The following is a 16,878-nucleotide window of genomic DNA, read 5'->3' as shown; positions in this document are numbered from 1 at the left end:
GAACAACTCCATCAACTAGAAATTCACTATTATAATAATACAGTACTGATGCAGGTAAAATCTACAAATGGATGATAAAAATAGTGGGTGAACGTTTAAGAAGAAACTAGATATTTGGATAGTCTCAATGTATCTCCTGCAAGATCTTTATTAATTACAGAGAGGAAAAACAGTAACTTTACTATGGAGAAACCACTGTTACTGAATAATATATCAACATCATGTACAGCTTGATGCGATACAGTTAGAAGAAGAAACAGGGGAGAAGAAAGATGTGATGGAGTAAGCAAACATTCCAACTGACACTTCCCAGGACCAAATTGGATTACAACTTAATTTAAAAACAATCATCTTGAAAAACCAACTTTGGACAAAACTAAGAGGAGTCTATAACCAAGGATCAATGAAGAATCCACACCGAAACTGGTAGGAAGTGCAGAGACATAAAAAGGGCTGCCCCGCTCCCAGGAGTGAGCAGCAGCCCCAGTGGATGCTCCAGCTGGGTGGGTTGCTCTGAGAGGTGTGGGTCCTCAGCCCTGGGCCCAGAGCCCCAGCCTAGAGCCCCAGAGCCTAGAAGAGGCACCCAGACAGCATTTAGCTGTGAAAAGAGCCATCTGCAAGAAAGAGACACAGCTTTTAGATGCAGACTTCGTTTTAAAGGGCCCACGCAGAAAACTTGTTCACAGCAACTTACCCGGGGCTTTGGCGGGGAGAGCTGAGAGGACTGGAGTTACAGTTGGAGGCCCAGGGAAAGACACTGTGGGGGACGGCCACTGGAACTGCTGTGCTGAATCATTCTTTTGTACTGTAGTCACCATCTTCTTGGGTGGAGCAGTCTTCTCTGAGTGGTATCAGCCTGGGAAAAAAGCACCTGCTCTGCCCTCTGGAGTCTCTCCTACCCCAGTCATGGTGATGGGTCATTCTGAGAGGCCAGGAACAGGTCAGTGACTCAGTTTTCTGGTGTTGAGACTAGAGCTCCCCTCACACTCTCCTGAGTCTATGACTGGTGCTTCCACATCACGAGAGACTCAACTGAAATTGTGGGCAGGAAGGCCACATGCCTGGGTCTCAGAGATCACACTGACCAGATCCCTGGGGCCACACCCTACTGAGGTCTGTAAAAAGTCTGGACAGACTAATACCTGGGTCCAAGGGGTAGAGCCACACCCACCACCCTTCTGAATCGTTGAATTGCCGCAGGCTAGCAGAGGTTTTTTTCAGCAGCTGAGCCCAACAAGCAGCCAGCAGACAGGCTGCAGGAGATAGGACTCAGGGAAACTTGGCCATTTGAGCAGACTTTCCCCCAGGACCAGAGTGGGTAAAAGCCAGCCTGGGAGTGCAGCTTGGTATTTCCATGTGCACCTGGGCCTACCAGAGGCAGCCAGAAACTCTGAATTGCTTGTAGCTCCAAGAAGGTTGCCGAGGGCCAGTAACAGGCAGTGTCCCCACTGCTCTGTGCTGGGTTCCTGCTTGGGAGGCCCAGGGCTGGCACATCCAGGGGCCCAACTGCGGAAAACATCAGTTCAGGACCTAACAACCCTTGCTAGAGTAGTATCCTAAGGAAAAGCTCCTCACACCAGGCCCAGCTGAGGCAAGTTCCACTCTCTGTGATCAGAACTGATACAGAGGCTCATATGCATTGGATAGGGTGGAGCTTCACAGTCAGCTGGCCTGGGCACTGGATATTCTGTCCTGTGCTTGGCTATATTCCACAGGGGGGAGGGAGAGAGGCTTAGAGCATGAACATTTAAAGTGTGGGTCCCTTTGAGTCTATTGTTGGATCTGGTTGAGGGGCTTAGCCACCTTCAGGAGGGGCACAGTCAGCCGCAGGAGAGGACTCTCTCAGTCTTCCTCCCTGAGACCGGGGTCTCACCAGCTGAAAGAACTTCTGCAGAGGGGACTGTCAGCCACACTCAGTCTGAACCTACTGCTCACATTGTTGAGAAGAAATAAAATTTGAGTATCCAGCAGTGGCTGAGAGATCAAGCTCTGGAGTAGGGGCCATATTCCCTGTACTGAGATCCTGACCAAGAGACTCCTGAAGCAGGGGTCCCACACATATTGTATTCAAAACCTCAGCTCCCCTAAACCACCAAGCTTGAGATGTGTAGAAGGGTTGGTTGGGGGAGGCCAATCTGAGCCCACACTACAAGTCTTACTACAGAAGACTCTGTGGGAAGACCAGACAGCTACAAGAGGAGGAGGAGCAGCTGAAAAGTGGAGACAAATCTTACAGAGCTCTGGGCTTTTACACAGCTGTTGTCATCTCTAAGCAGGAGAAAGCTGATCCTTATACAAAGGTTGGTCCCTCCCACAGTACCCAGACACAGAAAACACAGACACAAACAGCAAAAAGTGCATTAGCTGCAGACTCTGAGCCTGCAGCAGGTTACAAACAACAGATAATGCCAACCCAAGAAGAACTAGAGCTAACACTACTGGTAGTGGGTGGCAGAGAGCACCAACCCTAGACTTAACTACCTACACAAGCAGCACACCCACAGGTGGAGTCTAACAGGCACCAGACACTATGAAGCATAAATACACCCAATAGGACAGATATTGCACAGTGTGTAATACACATATTCAAGGTTGATCCTTAGATCCAGCCAGCCTAAAAGGATAACCATATCTATGAAAGGACCAACTGTATCTAATACTCACATACAACAAGAGGGAAAATAGTACCCTCAAGGAGTATTCCTGAACAAGAAAAACAAGTGGCCTGGAGGACAGTACCACCAAGCTCATCTTATTCATAAAGACCACACAAAAATTTCAAAGTCAGACAGTGCTACCTAATACACAGACGAAATTAGAAGACAGAGAAACAAGACCCAAATGAATCAACAATAGAAATCCCCAGGAAAAGAACTAAATGAGACGGAAGTAACCAAAGTACCAAATGCAGAGTTTAAAACAATGATTTTTAGTATGCTCAAGGATCTTAGAGCAACAATGGATAGACATAATGAGCACCTCAGTAAAGAGATAGGAAGCATCAAAAATAAAATTGAAATCATAAAAAAGAACTAGTCTGAAATGACAAATACAATATCAGAAATGAGGACTGCACTAGAAGAAATGATTAGCAGGTTCGATGAAGCAGAGGATCAAATCAGTGACTTAGAGAACAAGATAAATGAAAGCACGGAAGCAGAGCAACAAAAAGAAAAGAGGCTCAAAAAGTCCAAGTAGGCCCTGGCTGGTTAGCTCAGTGGTAGAGCATTGGCTTGGCATGCAGGAGTCCCAGGTTTGATTCCCGGCCAGGGCACACAGAAGCACCCATCTGCTTCTCCACCCCTCCTCCTCTTCTTCCTCTCTGTCTCTCTCTTCTCCTCCCGCAGCCAAGGCTCCATTGGAGCAAAGTTGGCTCAGGCGCTGAGGATGGCTCTATGGACTCTGCCTCAGGTGCTAGAATGGCTCTGGATGCAACAGAGCAGTGCCCCAGATGGGCAGAGCATCGCCCCCTGGTGGGCATGCCAGGTGGATCCTGGTCGGGCGCATGCGGGAGTCTGTCTGACTGCCTCCCTGTTTCCAACTTCAGAAAAATACAAAAAAAAAAAAAAAAGGTCTGAGGAAACTCTAAGAGAGTTCTGTGACAACATGAAGAGAAACAACATCCACATCATAAGGATTCCTGAAGGAGAAGAGAACAAACAAGAAATAGAGAACTGTTTAAAGAAATCATAGCTGAAAACATCCCTAAATTGATGAAGGAACAAGTCACACAAGTTCAAGAAGCACAGAGAGTTCCATTAAATAGGAACCCAAAGATGCCTACAGCAAGACACATCATAATCAAAGTGTCAAAGTTAAGAGACAAAGAAAGAATACTAAGAGTTGCAAAAAAAAAAAAAAAGCAGTTAATTACCTATGAAGGAGCCCCCATAAGGATGACATTTGACTTCTCAACAGAAACACTTGAGGCCAGAAGGGATTGGCAAGAAATATACAAAGTGATGTAAAACACAAACCTACAACCAAGACTTCTTTATCTAGCAAGGCTATCATTTAAAATTGAAGGAGAAATATAAAGCAGAAGAAATATAAAGCTTCCCAGACAAAAAAAACACAACTGAAGGAATTCATTACAACCAAACCAGTACTGCAAGAAATGTTAAGGGGCCTGCTATAAAAAGAGCAAAGTAAAAAAAAAAAAAAAATTTGAGAAAAAGAGGATTGTAGATTAAAAAAATAAAATGGCAATAAATAACTAAATATCAATAATAATAAGGTGACCAATTGTCCTCCTTTAGGGAGGACAGTTCTTTTTTAAGTTCAGTCCTCCCTTGAAAAGTATCTTCCTACATGTCCTCCTTTTTGATATTGGAAGACTAATCTGAAAATGTCCGTATTTGATCAATGCAGAGTCAATCCATTGTGTGTGATGTGATTTATTTGTATCTAAATGAGTATTTTTTCTTAAAATTATTATTAAAAATTAATAGGCATGTAAGCATAATTACAATATAAAATATTACAAACATTATGCATTTATCATATTATAGTGTATTATTGTTGCAATGAATACAATGTTATTTTTATTTATAATATTGTTTTCTTCAATTTATTTTTGTCCTCCTTTTCATTGTAAAAAAAATTAGTCACCTTAATAATAACCTTAAATGTAAATGGTTTAAATGCTTCAATCAAAAGACACAGGGTAGGCCCTGGCTGGTTGGCTCAGTGGTAGAGCATCGGCCTGGTGTGCAGGAGTCCTGGGTTTGATTCCCAGCTGGGGCACACAGGAGAAGTGTCCATCTGCTTCTCCACCCCTCCCCCCTCCTTCCTCTCTGTCTCTTTCTTCCCTTCCTGCAGCCAAGGCTCCACTGAAGCAAAGTTTGCCTGGGCGCTGAGGATGGCTCTGTGGCCTCTGCCTCAGGTGCTAGAATGGCTCTGATTGCGGCTCAGAGTAACGCCCCAAGATGGGCAGAGCATCGCCCCCTGGTGGGCATGCTGGGTGGATCCTGGTCGGGCGCATGTGGGAGTCTGTCTGACTGCCTCCCTGTTTCCAGCTTTGGAAAAATACAAAAAAAAAAAAAAAAAAAAAGAGACACAGGGTAGCTGCGTGGATAAGAAAACAGGACCCATACATATGCTGTCTACAAGAACATACATATGTTGTCCTCAGAACAAAAGATATCTAGAGACTGAAAGTGAAGGGATGGAAAAAAGTATTTCATGCAAATGGAATGAAATAAAGCTGGGGTAACAATACTATTATCTGACAAAATAGACCTTAAAACAAAGGTTATAGTAAGGATAAAGAAGGTGACCACATAATGATAACGGAAGCAATCCAACAAGAGTATATAACCATTGTAAATATCTGTGCACCTAATATAGGAGCACCTAAATATATAAAGCATTTTGATGGATATAAAGGGTGAGATCAACAGCAATACTATAATAGTAGGGGATTCCAATACCCCACTAACATCAATCGATAGATCCTCAAGAAAGAAAATTAACAAAGAAACAGCAGCCTTAAATGATACACTAGATCAATTGGATTTAAGAGATATCTGCAGAACCTTTCACCCCAAAACAGCAGAATATACATTCTTTTCAAGTGCTCATGGTACAATCTCTAAGATAAACCACATGATAGGACACAAAACGAGTCTCAATAAATTTAAGAAGATTGAAATCATATCAAGCATCTTCTCTGATCACAATGGCATGAAACTAGAAATCAATTACAATAGAAAAATTGAAAAAAAAATCAAACACTTGGAGGCTAAATAGCATGTTATTAAGTAATGAATGGGTTGACAACAAAATCAAGGAAGAAATAAAAAATTTCCTTGAAACAAATGAAAATGAACAACTCAAAATTTATGGGACAAAGCCAAAGCAGTCCTGAGAGGGAAGTTTATAGCATTACAGGCATATCTTAAAGACAAGAAAAAGCTCAAATATCAATTGACACCACAGAAATATAAAGGATTGTAAAAAAACACTATGAAGATCTGTATGCCAAGAAATTGGAATACCTAGGCAAAATGGATGAATTCCTAGAAACATATAATCTTCCAAAACTCAATCTGAAAGACTCAGAAAACCTAAACAGACTGATTACAACAAATGAAATAGAAAGTTATCAAAAAAGGCCCAACAAATAGAAGTCCTGGACCAGATGGCTTCACAGGCGAATTTTATCAAATATTCAAAGAAGAACTATCACCTATCCTTCTCAAGCTATTTCAAAATGTTAAATAGGAGGGAAGACTTCCAAGCTCCTTTATGAGGCAAGCATTTTCTTCATTCCAAAACCAGGTAAAGACACTACAAAGAAAGAAAACTATACTCCAATATCCCTGATGAACTTAGATGCTAAAATTCTCAACAAAATATTAGCAAACCGGATCCAGCAATACATAAAAAAAAAATCATACATCATGATCAAATGGGATTTATTCTAGGGGGGAAAAGCTGGTACACTATTCACAAATCAATCAATGTGATTCATCACAGACAAAAGGAAGGAGAAAAATCACATGATAATATCAATAGATGCAGAAAAAGCATTTGATAAAATCTAGCATTTATTTATGATCAAAACTCTCAGCAAAGTGGGAATACAGGGAACATACCTCAACATGATAAAGGCGATCTATTAAAAACCCATGGCTAACATCATACTCAATGGGCAAAAATTAAAAGCAAACCCCTTAAGATCAGGAACAAGGCAGGGGTGCCCCCTTTCACCACTCTTATTCAACATAGTTCTGGAAGTCCTAGCCACAGCAATCAGACTAGAAGAAAAAATAAAAGGCAGCCTAATTGGAAAAGAAGAAAAATTATCATTTTTGCTGCTAACATGAAAAAAAAGGAAATCTTACCTTTTGTGACAGCATGGATGGACCTGGAGGTTATTATGCTAAGTGAAATAAGCCAAGCAGAGAAAGAAAAATATTTTATGATCTCACATATATGTGGAATCTAATGAAGAAAGTGAACTGAGAAACAGAATAGAAGCAGAGGTGGGGTCATGGGACCAGAGGGACAGCTGTCAGAAGGAAGGGGGGATGAGAGGATGGGTTCAGAGAAGGTAAAGGGATTAGTAAAACTATATATACATAACAGAGAGATATAGATAACAGGACAGCAAATCCTAGCAGGAAAGGGGGAGGGAATTAGGGGGAGAGGAGCAAAGGGGGTATAAAAAAGAGACACAGGAGTGATAGGTGAGGGAGTTATATTTAGTGAGACACTTGAATCTATATAAACACAATAAATTAAAAATTAATAAAATTATTTTTTAATGATCAAAATAAAGAACTGTTTGATTTCACACATACGTGCATTATAAAACAGGGACTTATGGACATAGATAAAAGTGAAGTGGTTACCAGGGGGAGGGGAACATGGGGTAAGGAGACTTGAGTCAATAAAGAGGGAAAAGGCAGTGTGGGGAAAGGTGTAAAGAGGCACAAATATAAGGTGATGGAAAATGATTTGACCTTTGGTGATGGGTGTACAACATAATAAACAATTCAAATGTTCTAGAAATGTTAACTTGAAAACTATCTACTCTAATTCATCAATGTCAGCCTGTTAAAGTTAATTTTCTAATGAAATTTTAAAATTTAACAAAAAAATAAACGATAAACCCAATGTGTATGTAAAACCTTATATGTGCAAGTTTATATATTAAAATAATAGTAGTAATTCTTAAAAAAAAAGAAGAGCAAACATTTATGGCACTCTATTTACAAGGAATGGCTTTAACATAACTAGAGACAACATTAGACACTCCCTAGGGATTGATATTCTGCAAAATATCTGGTTAATGCTCTTAAAAGTATCAAGGTCACAAAGGACAAACAAAGATTTTAGAATTGTTATAGATTGGAGGAAATTAAGGAAACTTGAAAGCTAAATGCAGCCTGGGAACCGAGATGAATGTTGAATCAGAAAGTGTACAATAGTGGAAAATGGGTAAAATCTATATAAAACGTGTAGGTTAATTAATAGCATTGCACCTGTGTAATGTCTTACTTTCGATAAACACAGCAGTTATGTGAGATGTAAGCATTAGAAGAGACTGAATAGAAGAGACTGCTTGGCCTCAGGGTCAAGCATATAGTATCTATTACCTTTGTGACTTACCTGTAATTCTAAGTCATTTCAAAATAGAAAAATTAAAAAATGATTTTAAAATTCCAGTACAAATACCATTTCCAGATAAGTACATAAAGTAAATAAAGTATGATAAGGTCACACATCTATCTAGTAAGTGTGAGAGTTGAAATTTTAATCCAATCTTTTGGACTAATTTTACACCATTTTGAGAGACAGCCACCCTAACCCCTGGGACGAGTCACTCCCCAAATCTTAAGTGAATATTTCCCCTGGAAACAGCAATACCAGCAAAGGGAAGCAGGACACCAGCCAAACAATCTCCTCTGTGGCACTCAGAGCAGAGTCACTTAGAAGGAGGGAGCTTTCAGGACTATAGTAGTGAGTCTTAGGGTCTGAGCTGCAGCGCCCCCACCAACACAGCTGAGGGCTCGCCTAAGGGTGGGCGGCAGTGGGATGTGGACGCATGGTTCTGTCGGCAAGGGTGGAAGCCGGCTGGCCACCACTGAGGCCCAGGTGTGAACTCGGTCTTACCCAGCTGGGGAGGAGGGGACATGCAAAAGTGGTCAAGCCAAGCTGCGGGCCACCTGCAATCCAGCCTGTGGGGGGGGGGGAAGGGCGAGAAGCCTGGAAGGGGTGGAGACCCACCCTTGAGCAAGGGCACAGGAGGACAGCCTTGCCCCGCCTGTGGAACAGAGGCTTGAGGCCTGACTTGGGAGCTGGCTCCTCCCACAGGGGTGGAGCCAAAAGCCCAGAACAGGCAAAGTCCTGCTACTGAGCGTGGGCACACAGTCCTGCCCACCTTGTGGAGCCAAGGCTTGCAGCCCTCCCACAAGCAGGCTCCTCCTGCAGGGGTGGGGCATAAGCCTGGAATCAGGAGAAGATCCGCAGCTGAGCAAAGGTGCTCACTGCTGCCCTCAGGGCCAAGCATAATGCCACCTGCGGGGACAGGGTAAAGGCCAAGGCCACAAAGGCTTTTACACCTGAGCACGTAATCACAGCCACTTCCGTGAAGGAGAGGCAGAAACCACAGCAATAGCCCCAGTGGGCAGGCACTGGCAATGCCCATACCCGAACACCATAGGCAGCAACAGCAGAGGTGGTGGCGGGCCTGCAGACAGGCCACACCTAGGGAACACAGAGGTCACACCCAGAAAACTCAAGTGGCCAAAACCTTCTTTTACACAGACAAAATAAGAAGGCAGAAAAATGCAACACAAATGAATCAAGAGAAATCACCAGAAAAGGACCTGCATGAGTCAGATATAACCAAATTACCAGATGCAGAGTTTAAAATAACAATTATTAGGATGCTCAAAGATATTAGAACAACAATAGATGGTCACTACACACACCTAAATAAAGAGATAGCAAATATAAAAAAGGACATTGAAATAATAAAAATGAATCAGTCAGAAATGACAAATACAATATCAGAAATAAAGAATACAATGGAAGGAATAAAAAGCAGGATGGATGAATCTGAGAATCAAATCAGTGAGTTAGAGGACAAGATAAAAGAAGGCACAGAAGCAGAGCAGAGAAAAGAAAAGAGACTCAAAAGTTTGAGGAAACTAAGAGAGCTCTGTAACAACATGGCAAGAAATAACATCCGCATCATAGGAGTTCCTGAAGATGAAGAGAAACAACAAGGGACAGAGACTTTGTTCAAACATATCATAGCTGAAAACTTCCCTCAATTAAGGTAGGAAAACATCTCACAAGTTCAAGAAGCACAGAGAACTCTATTAAAGAGAAACCCAAAAAAATCTACACCAAGACACATCATAATTAAAATACCAAAGCTAAGTGATAAAGAGAAAATCTTAAAAGCTGCTAGAGAAGAAAAGACTATCACCTACAAAGTAGCCCCAATAAGGATGACTTCCAACTTCTCAACAGAAACACTTGAGGCCAGAAGGGAATGGCAAGGAATATTCAAAGTAATGCAGAACAAGAGCCTACAACCAAGACTACTTTATCCAGCAAGGCTATCATTTAAAAGTGAAGGAGAATAAAAAGCTTTTCAGACAAAAAAACTCAAGGAATTCACTACAACCAAACCAATGCTGTAAGAAATGCTAAGGGGCCTGTTGTAAGCAGACAAAGGAGAAAAAGAATATAGCAAAAGAGGAATACAGTTTTTAAAAATAAAATGGCAATAAACTACATATCAACAATAACCTTAAATGTAAATGGATTAAATGATCCAATAAAAAGACATAGGGTAGCTGCGTGGATAAGAAAACAGGACCCATACATATACTGTCTACAAGAGACACACCTTAAAACAAAAGATGAACATAGACTGAAGATAAAAGGATGGAAAAAATATTTTACGCAAATGAAAATGAAAAAAAGCTGGGATAGCGATACTTATATCAGACAAAATGGACTTTAAAACAAAGGCTATAGTAAGAGATAAAGAAGGTCACTACATAATGATAAAGGAAGCAATCCAACAGGAAGATATAACTGTTATAAATATCTACGCACCTAATATAGTAGCATCTAAATATATAAAACAGTCTTTGATGGATTTAAAGGGCGAGATCAACAGCAATACTATAACAGTAGGGGGTTTCAATACCACACTAACATTACTAGATAGATCCTCAAGAAAAGAAAACTAACAAAGACACAGAAGACTTAAAAACCATACAAGATCAACTCGATTTAATAGCTATCTTCAGATCCTTTCACCCTAAAGCAGCGGAATATACATTCTTTTCAAGTGCTCATGGTACATTCTCTAGGATAGACCAAATGTTAGGGCACAAAAGCAGTCTCAACAAATTTAAGAAGATTGAAATCATATCGAGCACTTTCTCTGATTTAAATGGGATGAAACTAGAAATCAACCACAACAGAAAAACTGAAAAATACTTAAACATTTGAAAACTAAATAGCATGTTATTAAATAATGAATGGGTTAACAATGAGATCAATAAAGAAATAAAAAATTTCCAAGAAACGAATGATAACGAGCATACATCAACTCAAAATTTATGGGACACAGCAAAAGCAGTCCTGACACGGAAGTTCATAGCATTTCAGGCATACCTTAAGAAGCTAGAAAAAGCTCAGATAAACAACTTGACCCTGCATCTAAAAGAACTAGAAAAAGAACAGCAAGTAAAGCTCAGAGGTAGTAGAAGGAAGGAAATAATAAAGATCAGAGCAGAAAAAAATGACATAGAAGCTAAAGAAACAATACAGAGGATCAATGAAACCAGGAGCTGGTTCTTTGAAAAGGTAAACAACTGGATAGTTTTTGGGTTTTTTTTTGTATTTTTCTGAAGCTGGAAATGGGGAGAGACAGTCAGACAGACTCCCGCATGTGCCCGACCGGCATCCACCCGGCACGCCCACCAGGGGCCACGCTCTGCCCACAAGGGGGTGATGCTCTGCCCCTCCGGGGCGTCGTTCTGCCGAGACCAGAGCCACTCTAGCGCCTGGGGCAGAGTCCAAGGAGCCATCCCCAGCACCCGGGCCATCTTTGCTCCAATGGAGCCTTGGCTGCGGGAGGGGAGAGAGAGACAGAGAGGAAGGGGGGGGGTGGAGAAGCAAATGGGCACTTCTTCTATGTGCCCTGGCCAGGAATCGAACCCGGGTCCCCCGCACGCCAGGCCGACGCTCTGCCGCTGAGCCAACCGGCCAGGGCCCTGAAAAGGTAAACAAGATCGATGACCCTTTAAACTGCCTCACCAAGAAAAAAAGAGAGAGGACTCAAATAAATAAAATTAGAAACGAGAGTGGAGAAATAACAACTGACAGAACAGAAATACAAAATACTGTAAGAAAATACTATGAGGAACTGTATGCCAAAAAACTAGACAACCTAGATGACATGGACAAATTCCTTGAATCATAGAATCTTCCAAAAATTAATCTGGAAGAATCAGAAAACCTAAACAGACCAATTAGAACAAATGAGATTGAAACAATTATCAAAAAGCTCCCAAAAAAGAAATTCCTGGGCCTGATGGCTTTACAAGCGAATTCTACCAAATATTCAAAGAAGAACTAACTCCTATCCTTCTCAAGCTATTTCAAAAAATTCAAGAGGAAGGAAGACTTCCAAGCTCCTTTATGAGGTGAGTATAATTCTGATTCCAAAACCAGGTAAAGACAACACAAAGAAAGAAAATTATAGGCCAATATCACTGATGAATTTAGATGCTAAATTTCTCAACAAAATATTAGCAAACCATATCCAGCAATATATGAAAAAAATTATACACTATGATCAAGTGAGATTTATTCTTGGGAGGCAAGGCTGGTACAATATTTGCAAATCAATCAATGTGATTCATCACATAAACAAAAGGAAGGAAAAAACCACATGATAATTTCAATAGATGTAGAAAAAGCATTTGATAAAATCCAGCACCCATTCATGATCCAAACTCTCAGCCAAGTGGGAATACAGGGAACATACCTCAACATGTTAAAGGCCATCTATGACAATCCACAGTCAACATCATACTCAATGGGCAAAAATTAAAAGCAATCTCCTTAAGATCAGAAACAAGGCAGGGGTACCCCCTTTCACCACTCTTATTCAAAATAGTTCTAGAAGTCCTAGCCACAGCAATCAGACAGGAAAAAGAAATAAAAGGCATCCAAATTGGAAAAGAAGTAAAACTATCATTATTTGCAGATGATATGCTACTGTATATAGAAAACCCTAATTTCTCAGTCAAAAAACTAATGAACCTGATAAATGAATTTAGCAAGGTGGCAGGATATAAAATTAATACTCAGATCAGAGGCATTTTTATACACTAAGAATGAACTATCAGAAAGAGAAATTAAGGAAGCACTTCTCTTTACCATGGCAACCGAAAAAATAAAGTACCTAGGAATAAACTTAACCAGGGAGATTAAAGATTTGTACTTGGAAAATTATAAAACATTGATAAAAGTAATTAGGGAAGATACAAACAAGTGGAAGCATATACTGTGGTCATGGTTAGGAAGAATAAACAGCATTAAAATGTCTATATTACCCAAAGCAATTTATAAATTCAATGCAATACCAATTAAAATACCAATGACTTACTTTAAAGATATAGAACACATATTCCAAAATTTATATGAAACAAAAAGAGAACACGAATAGCCTCAGCCATCTTGAAAAGAAAGAATAAAGTGGGAGGTATCACACTTCTGGATATCAAGTTATACTACATGGCCATTGTACTCAAAACAGTCTGTTACTGGCATAAGAACAGGCATATAGATCAATGGAACAGAACTGAGAACCCAGAAATAAACCCACACTTTTATGGAAAACTGATATTTGACAAAGGAGGTAAGAGCATACATTGCAGTAAAGACAGCCTCTTCAACAAAATTTGTTGGAAAAATTGGACATCTACCTGCAAAAAAATGAAACTAGACCACCAATTTACACCATTCACAAAAATCAACTCAAAATGGATAAAAGACTTAAATGTAAGCCGTAAAACCATAAGGATCTGAGAAGAAAACATAGGCAGTAAGCCCTCTGACATCTCTCGCAGCAATATATTTGCTGATTTATCTCCACCGGCAAGTGAAATAAAAGACAGGATAAACAAATGGGACTATATCAAACTAAAAAGCTTTAGCACAGCTAAAGACAACAAGAACAGAATAAAAGGACAAACTACACAATGGGAGAACATATACGTCTGATAAGGAGTTAATAACCAAAATTTATAAAGAATTTGTAAAACTCAATACCAGGAAGACAAACAATCCAATCCAAAAATGGGCAAAAGAAATAATTAGATGCTTCTCCAGAGAGGACATACAGATGGCCAATAGGCATATGAAAAAATGCTCAACATCACTAATCATCAGAGAAATGCAAATGAAAACCACAATAAGATATCACCTCACACCAGTCAGAATGGCGCTCATCAATAAAACAACACAGAATAAGTGCTGGCGAGGATGTGGAGAAAAGGGAACCCTCCTGCACTGCTGGTGGGAATGCAGACTGGTACAGCTACTGTGGAAAGCAGTATGGAGATTCCTCAAAAAATTAAAAATTGAACTGCCTTTTGATCCAGCTATAGCAATATACCCCAAGAACACCATAGTACTCTTTGAAAAAAAGAATTGCACCCCCGTGTTTATGGCAGCATTGTTCACAATAGTGAAGATCTGGAAACAGCTCAAGCGTCCGTCAGTGGACGAGTGGATTAAAAAGCTTGGTACATATATACTATGGAATACTACTCAGCCATAGAAATGATGACATCGGATCATTTACAACAACATGGATGGACCTTGATAACATTATACTGAGCAAAATAAGTAAATCAGAAAAAACTAAGAACTATATGATTCCATATATAGGTGGGACATAAAATTGAGACTCAGAGACATGGATAAGAGTGTGGGGGTTACGGGGTGCAGGGAGAAGAGGGAGGGGTTGGGGAAGGGGAGGGGTACAAAGAAAACCATTTGGAAGGTGACAGAAGACAATTGGACTTTGGGTGATGGAAATGCAGCATAAGCAAATGTCAAAATAACCTAGAGAGGCCCTGGCCGGTTGGCTCAGTGGTAGAGCGTCGGCCTGTCGTGCGGAGGTCCCAGGTTCGATTCCCGGCCAGGGCACACAGGAGAAGCGCCCATCTGCTTCTCCACCCCTCCTCCTCTCCTTCCTCTCTGTCTCTCTCTTCCCCTCCCGCAGCCAAGGCTCCATTGGAGCAAAGATGGCCCGGGCGCTGGGGATGGCTCCTTGGCCTCTGCCCCAGGCGCTAGAGTGGCTCTGTTCGCGACAGAGCGATGCCCCGGATGGGCAGAGCATCGCCCCCTGGTGGGCTTGCCGGGTGGATCCCGGTCGGGCGCATGAGGGAGTCTGTCTGACTGTCTCTCCCCGTTTCTAGCTTCAGAAAAATACAAAAAACAAACAAACAAACAAACAAAACCTAGAGATATTTTCTCTGAACATATGTACCCCAATTTATCAATGTCACCCCATTAAAATTAATTTAAAAATAAAATAAAATAAACTTTAAAAATGATTTTAAAATTCCAGTACAAATACCATTTTCAGATAAGTATATGAAGTAAATAAAGTATGTTAAGGTCACACATCTAGTAAGTTTGAGAGTTGAAATTTTAATCCAGTCTTTTGGACTACTTTTACACCATTTTATACTACCTCTCAGTAAAATGTATGTGTGTGTACACATAATGCTAACTTCACTGTTGTTTTTTCTCATTATATTAGTAATGCATTTTTGTATTTTGAACCAGCACGCAAAACACCTATGTAAAATTAGAGCCTCTGCTTCCACAACTAGTGCCTCCACAAGTAGTGCCTCCACAGCTAGTGCCTCCACTGCCCCACCCTGTCTTTCTTCTCTTAACACTTATCCCCAGCGCGTGCACACACACACACACACAGTTTTATTAATTTCATTTCTCTTTCTCTCTATGCTTAAGAATATGAGCTCTATAAAGGCAGGGATTTTTTTCTATTTAATCTCCAGCTCCTATGTATAGTAAGTGATCAATTTCCTAAATTAATAAAGAGTCCACACCCTCATGGTGGTGCAAAGATTCCAACTTTAAGTGAAATAACAGGAATAATTCATTGACAAAATGACATTTAGGCAAAGATTTGAAGGAGGAGAGGGAACAAGCCATGCATGTAATTGGAGGAGAATCTAGGCCAGGAAAAGCAAATTTAAATATCCTGTCTCAGCAGGCTGCCTTGCTTATTCCTGAGCAACAAGGGGCCCATGTGGCAGGGTAGACAGAACAACTGGTCCAGGCAGTGAGAGACACAGTAAGGACAATGGGAGCTGGAGACAAACAGGAGTCAGTGGGTTGTAAAGACTTTCCTGAAGGTGAGACAGGAATATTCTGGAGGGTTATGAGCAAAGGAGTGGCATTATTTAAGTTAATTTTGTACAAGATCACTCTGGCTGTTGTGCAGAGGTTCTAGTACGCAAAAATACATCAGGAGACCACTTAGAAGCTACTCCAAAAATCTAGGCAAAATATTGTGATGGATGGAACAGTGGAAGTAGAAGAGGTAAGAAAAGGTGCCTGTGCTCTCCATGTAGTTGCAGTGTGGTCTGTGTTCACTGGTCTTCTGTCACAGCAGTCTTCTCCCATGTCCCAGAGGAGAACTTCCAAGGCAGTTCCAGGACCTCCCCTGTCACTGCCTTTATCCTAGAATATGTCTTCTGCTGGTTTCTTCCTTGAGAAATTATTTCTTTCACTAGAACTCCAATTCAGAGAAATTAACTTTACTGTTTTACTTTTATTTCCACACCTTCCATCTAAATCTCCTGCATGTACTAAGACCTAACCCAGAGCCTTACTTTGCATAGGAAAACGTGCCTTTCCCCATGCTTAGAATGATATATTCCCACTTCCAGAAACTCCACCCAAGGAAATACTCTCCTAGGTCACCCTGTTTAGATTACAATAATTTGTTTTATAGGCGAGAAAGCAGGAGTTTGCAGTCCCACCGCAGTCCCACGGGGGATAGCAGATTTGCGTGCAGAGCCAAAATTTTTAGGAGAGTGTCAACTGTTTCGCCAAGTTATTCATGGAAGTGGGCATCCCAGATGATGGAGTGCAGTAAGGTAGATAAAGAAAGTCATTCCACAGTAGATCTTACATTCTTGGAGGTGAGAATTATTACTAATATGTAAGTATGCAACTAACAAGAAACCTATAGATCTTGTCAGATGCCTGAAAGTAAACGAATAGGTAAATGAGGTAAAGTAACTAGGGAGCAATACTGAATCAAATACGGGAAGATGCCCTTAAGAT

At 40.8% G+C, this 16,878-nt stretch overlaps 1 non-coding gene across 1 annotated transcript; it reads left to right on the top strand.

Annotated features, from left to right (window-relative positions):
- The first annotated feature begins 14,624 nt into the window (after positions 1-14,624).
- TRNAD-GUC (transfer RNA aspartic acid (anticodon GUC)) lies at positions 14,625-14,700 on the top strand. The gene has a single exon. It is a non-coding gene; the product is annotated as a tRNA-Asp (tRNA).
- Positions 14,701-16,878: the final 2,178 nt, after the last annotated feature.

The sequence above is a fragment of the Saccopteryx bilineata genome, chromosome 7, assembly GCF_036850765.1.
Source record: "Saccopteryx bilineata isolate mSacBil1 chromosome 7, mSacBil1_pri_phased_curated, whole genome shotgun sequence".
Lineage (NCBI taxonomy): Eukaryota > Metazoa > Chordata > Mammalia > Chiroptera > Emballonuridae > Saccopteryx > Saccopteryx bilineata.
The sequence above is the reverse complement of the archived record's forward strand: the minus strand, read 5'-3'. Positions and strand labels throughout refer to the sequence as shown.